Source organism: Misgurnus anguillicaudatus, chromosome 17 (genome assembly GCF_027580225.2).
Source record: "Misgurnus anguillicaudatus chromosome 17, ASM2758022v2, whole genome shotgun sequence".
Classification (NCBI taxonomy): domain Eukaryota; kingdom Metazoa; phylum Chordata; class Actinopteri; order Cypriniformes; family Cobitidae; genus Misgurnus; species Misgurnus anguillicaudatus.
This window is the reverse complement of record NC_073353.2, coordinates 27,690,809-27,697,213: the sequence shown is the minus strand read 5'-3', so window position 1 is coordinate 27,697,213 and position 6,405 is coordinate 27,690,809.

Here is a 6,405-nt window from a genome sequence, read left to right as displayed (position 1 = left end):
AATGAACCCCGCTGACCCATAGTCCTGTAAACAGCTGGAGAGAAGCCCTTGTCTCTCTCAGTTTTTTCTACATGATTTCTTCCCTCCCTCGCTCCCCCTTTGGTATTCTCGTTTCGCTGGATCTTTAAATCCTCTCGTCCCCTGACTCGTTCAGGTTTTCTCTCCTGGAGTCTCGGTTTCTCCGTCAACCATGCTGATGTCCAGTGCCAGAGTAATCAGTTCAGCCTTTGATTACGACACTCCGCTTTAGTGAGTAATGCACCGAAGGGAACTTTATCAGCATTGTTTATCATCAGCACTTTCTCTCCCTGGGATAATCGAAGGTGGTACTCCAGGAAGCCCTGAAAGAACCCTTGTCTCGACTTGGGGGAGGCAGGGCGCTCGAGGGCGGGGGGTTGGGTGTGAGAGCAGGAAACCCCTTTTGGCGTGGAATGGAATGTTTCAAAAGAACGTGTTCGGCACTTCCAGGGCGTCCGCCGCTGCGTTGCTGGTCACTCCGGCTCTAGAGAGGGGGGCGGAAAAGGGAAGCGACGGCTCTCCTCTCGCACCCTCTAGCTCGGTGCCGGGCCAGCCCACTCACAGGATACACACAGGGGGACCAGAGCGGATGGGGTCACCACGGCACAAGGCGGGGGTCCCGCATCCTGAGTTTAGAGAGGGACAACCCGAGGTGGCGCGCTGGGGTTGACGCGTACCCTGGGCGTGTGTCAGTGCGAGCGTGAGCAGGGAGTGTGTGTGGGCAGCTGAGGAGAAAAGAAAAGACGGAGGCGTTGAGGGGGCGAGCGCAGGCTGAAGAATGCTACAGAGCAACAGACAACCCGAGGCAGGGGGGTGGGAGAGGGAGAGCAACAATCTCCGCTGCATCTGACACCTTTTAAAGGGCCAGCCAAAGGGTTAAGGCTTTAATGGAGTCTTAACCTTTTCTCACCGTTTCCCACCCAAGCATCACCAAAAGCCCTGCGGCATGAGACAGGAAAGGCTTAACATCATACTTATCACCAAATCGCTTTATCGCTTACTAAATACAAGCTCTCACAAAGGACAACTTTTATTTTATTGCTTGAAAACAGGCTTTGTTGTTTTAATGTTCATTTATCGAAATGGGGATTTTACACACACTGTCAGGAAAAACATGGTCCCAAGTTGTCACTGAATCTTATCCCTTTAAAAATGTCCTAATTTGTACCCTTTCGGTAAAGATATATACATTTGGCACCGATATATACCTTTGAGGTACTAATATGCACTCTTTGGTACCAATTTGTACCTCTTATATTTTTTGAAAAGGTACTGCCCCAGTGTCAGCTAGGGTCCATTTTTTTCTGAAAGGGTTCCACCCCACTGATAGGTACCTGTCAGTGGGGCAGGTACAGGTAGAGACCATTTTTTAAGCGTTTTTTTCTGACACAGCACAAAATAATTGAAATTGTGATTAGTGATTCAATCTTAATTTGAATGACATAAATTTGGCACACGGTAAAGTACTGTAGAGTTGAACTAAGGCTGTCTATTTAAAGGTTAATTTAGTGCGATTTACATTTGATAAAAATACAGTTTACTCATCCTAAAAACACAATGCTTATAGCGTGAGATGCTACAAACAAAAACATGTAATGCAATGGCCAAATCCATCTTTTAAAATATTGCAAAGGCAATACAAGATCCTGTCCTGTGTGTGTGCCTATAGCCCAATAAAGTAATCTTTTAATCATTTAATTTCATTTGAGGGCTTTTTTAATCTTTTTATTGTATATGCAATTACCTGTAATTGTGGTTATTTGATTTATTCACATACGAATTTAACTTGACCGCAATTTTTTAATCAATTGACAGCCTTTATAAATATTTAATGTATCAGCTGCTTAGTCAGTCTGGAGTCAAAAGAATGATTGTTGGAGAACAACACGTCTTTTCTGCATATGCAGATATAGACACAAAGTGTCAGACATTTATAACCGCAGTACAGCTAATCATTAATAGGCCGTTCGTTTCTCAGTTAGGAATGTTTCACATTCCTGAATCAGGGTCAGATTCGCCTCCACTCACCGGCTCAATCCCTCATTGTCTTGTCAGCTATGTCAAACAGATGGTTGGCATGGTTACAAAGTATTCGGGCGCAGGGTCTTGTGCCTTTTAAAAGACGCATTTGGTGAAGCGATGGAGGAAGATCGCGTGTGCGAGCCAGAACGCAACACAAGCACGCGCTGCTATCTGCAGCCGATAAGGTCCATGAAGTCATGCCTTTCGCTGCATGACAATGACATCACAGCTCTGGGGTTTTTTTTGCCTGCCGGCAGCCACCTAATATAGCCATCCAGTGCCTGGGGCAAGACTGGCAGAGATCAGCAGGGTGAGAACCGGCAGGCATGCACACGAGCCGCAGATCTACGCTTGAGGAGGAGGGAGGGGTTAATACGTCAACCTGACGTCTCTCACCAGCACGCTAACCAAATTCCAACGTGGCCCAAACTAGCTGAGCACAGTCATGTGGTTTCAGCTCGCTCACACAGATGAAGGCTATCTGAGATCACTGTCACCAGAAGATCCAGTGTGTCTTAGGATTGATGTGGTCACCTGATGTTGGCAGCTGCTGTACCCGTCGTGTAAACCTTCCTGGATGAGTCTGATTACAGCATGGGTCATTTTTAACCCACTAAGAGTTTGGAGCAGCTTTTTTCAATATTAAGGTGATGTTTTATGGTTATGGATATACAATGAAAAATCTATTTCAGTTCAGAGTGAGTATGGCTGGGTGTTATTGCTTTTAAAAATATTTACCAAAAGTATGGATGGAAATAAGCATTATTGAGATTTATAATATAAACTGTGTACTGCAATATTTCACTTTTCATGTGGATTTGACTTGTATTATAATAACATTATTGGTTTCTTAGATTCTTCTTAATGTATTTTATTGTCTTTGCTCATTCTAAATTTTGATTTTGGTCAAACAGAAATAATTGATTGCATTTTAAATGCTTCACTTTGCTTTTCATGGACAAAAATGTATTTATATGAAATTTAATAATACATAAAATATATATTCTCGGCATGAAGATATCAGATCTGGAAGTAAAATATTGCAGTACTTTTTCTTCCATCCTTTCTCCCAGCAACTTTCTGAAGCAGTTAGTAACTTTAAAATTGATTTGAAACCAGATTGATCTTTATAGCAGCCCTTTGGCTCATGAATAATTCGACTTGCTCGGCAGCTGGGGTCAGTTTTTTTCTAAATCTGTTCTGACCCCTATCCTGGTATAAGTTGTTGTTATCAGGTCCAAGTGAGGTTGCAGAGGTCAGTCAGGGCAGGGTGGACTGATCTTTCATCTTTACATTCATTTATGGTACTTATAGCTTTTATAAATGTCAATAATTTAAAGCAATTTCTGTATTTCAGTATGGAGTTGTTGTCTTATAGGGGAAAACCGGGGCAAAAGTAATGCCGGACGAAAGTAACAAAGCGATTTTCTCCAAACCCTGATAACATTTCCATCCCAAACCTCGACAGCATCTTAGGCACACAAACCCTTGACAGAGCTGAGAAATATCGCGTTATTTACTCTCCGTTTTACGCGTGTAGATCCAGAAAGGTGTTTTCAACCATGATAAGTAAATTCCTAAAGCGGTCATTTTGTTCTTATAACGCGTTGTGTTTCTTGCTTCATGTGTTAAAGTACTGATTAATCTACAGGTTATTTAGTGCTCTAACACATCCTGAAGTTTGACCTCTCTGAGTTTTTCAAAATAAAAGTAAATCGTGTTTAAATGTGAGGAGATCCTGACGGGACACTTGTTACTTTTGTCTGCTGCTAATACTGTTGTATATGTTGAAAATGTATGTTATTCTAATTTGATTTAATTATATTTTCATAGTGTTCAAACTGTTGAAAACATTTTTTTATTCTCGACCATGTAAATTTGTACAGTTTGGTTGCATTTGAAACATTTGATAAAACTAAAATTTAAAATGAAAATGTAATTTCATTATTTTTTACAAAGATAAATTACAAAATATGTTACATATTAACAAGGCCATAGCCATGTATATTTACTAAAAACAAGTGTAACACAAAAAATCCATCTTGTTTTGTTGTGTTACTTTTGACTCATCTGTGTGTTACTTTTGTCCCTGCAGGAGGGGTCGAAAGTAACAATTCACTACTTATGTTTAAAGTGAAATTATACAGAAGTCATTTTACATTTTTACAAAATTTCACCTGGTATTGATAGACCACACTTGTGTGTTATTGACCAAAGCAAAAATATATCTCTGTTTATAACATTATCTTTTAAAATTAGTTTTTTCTGAAAAATTTTACTTTTGCCCCTGCTCTCCCCTACTTAAAGATAGATGCATCTATGTAAGACAATATGTCTATGATTTGTGTGGCTGATTAACAATTTAGCACATGCAAATATTAATAAAACGTCAGTATAGGGATCAAAGTCAGTTATTTATTCTGTTGTTGATTATAAATAATTGAGTTTAATTATTTAAATGACTACGTTGAATTCAATTTATAATTTTCAAGAAATGTCAAATCTTCTCACAAAAATGTCACATAAACATGTAAGAAATTTTATTGCACGACACGCTAAAATATGACCATTAAATAGCTCTCTTTTATATTTTTGAAATGTATGTAGCTGTTGCGCAAGTCCAAATTCTACAAATTGTTATAATGGTTTCGTTTATCTAATATGCAAGGTAGCAGTTAAGATAATTCCTTAAGTGGGAACACCGTTTTTAAATTCCTCTTTCAAATGAAAGGAGTGGGAAGCACATCCATGCAACAATAATAATCGCCCCTGCTTGCCCTGTGGTTATATTGAAATGTTCCTGAGTCATAAGCTCTCAACCCACTGACAACAAAAAATCGAGAGCAAGTTACATAGTTAAAGAAAAAGTAAAAACGTCAAAGCGGCGTGTTGACATGTCGCGATGCGTGAATCAGCATCACCTCCCTTCTGTCGGAACACACACAGTCTGTACTGTGGTCAGACTCTCTTTTACCCCGCAGACTGACACAGTAGAAGCTTAAACACACACACGCGCACACATAGTAAATGTTGTGTACAGATTGATGTGAAAAGATGGGCAAAATATGTGTGAGATATGTACACTATAAGCAGTTAGTTTATACAACTTAATTGACCTTGAGAATGCGTCAATACGCAGATTTTTTAAGTGTACTTTTTTAGTTTCGTTCAAGAGAAAAATCTCTAATGCAAATTATTATTACGAGTGGGATGTGTGGGATGCATGAGACTACTAAATTAGTTCATTTTCCTAATTTAATAATGTTGTATTAACACAAAAAAGTGGTAAAAAGAAAGTAAAAAATTACTTTGACTTGAATTCCTCCCTTTTGCGTTAATGACAGCATGCGTCCAAACTGGACTCACACATTTGCGCAAAACCTGATCTGTTTATGATCTGTTTTCCAGCTTGTTAAATAGCATCTAGTGAGCTTGAAAAGAGGCAAGCAAATGTAACATTTAATACAAAGAAGTGAAAATTTTCAATATAACAGATAGCTAATTTTATTAGTGACCTTGAAATTGTGATTTCAAAATATATACATTTCTAAAAAAAAATACATTTTCTAAGTTTCACTCTCCATTGAGTGAAAAACAAAACATTACATAATAAACATTTTTATGAACATCTTCAAAGCAGCTTTGAAATGTTGTTTGTTGGGGCATCAAGCCAAAGTGATGAATCCCCAGGATTAATCTTCCTCATTTTAATGGCATGACTAAAAATTGTTTCTCTGAGTCACATAGGAGACTTATTCACTCCAGTCTCCTTTCCACTTCTCATGACTGAGCCTCATTTGAGCATCCTGTAAAATCAGTGGTGGTTGAGGAGCTGGTATGTTGCTGGAGGGGCGGCAACGCTGGCTGACCGGCCGGTGTTTGTGTATTGTAAGGTGGGCAGAGAGGAAGCACAGAGCTGCGCTGTATTACTCAGACGGCGGGGGTAAAATACAGGGCTTGTACAAGCTCCACGCGGCGCGGTCCGCAGCACACGGAGATGACTCACTATTCTTTGGTGACTAACATCTAAAATATGGCAGTTTTAAAGATGTTTCAGTGGTGCTTTGGTTTTCATAGAGAATGAGATGGGCAGGTAGACGTGCCGTTTCTATCAGCTTTCTCTCAGTCTTTTGTTTTAGTGGAAAGGTGAGGCACTGAAACTTTAAACAGATGAGTCTCCCTCATGGGTGTAGGGTTTCCCAAAGCTGAGGTGAATTCAGGTACTTTCTCCTAAATGGAGAGTTGGGGGGTTATGGAGATGAGACCGAATGAGATGCTGAACTGTAATTGGATGAGAAACAGACCAATGGCATGGCTTCGCTTTTATCACATTTCCAAATACATGGAAGTTGTGTAGTAGGGAGA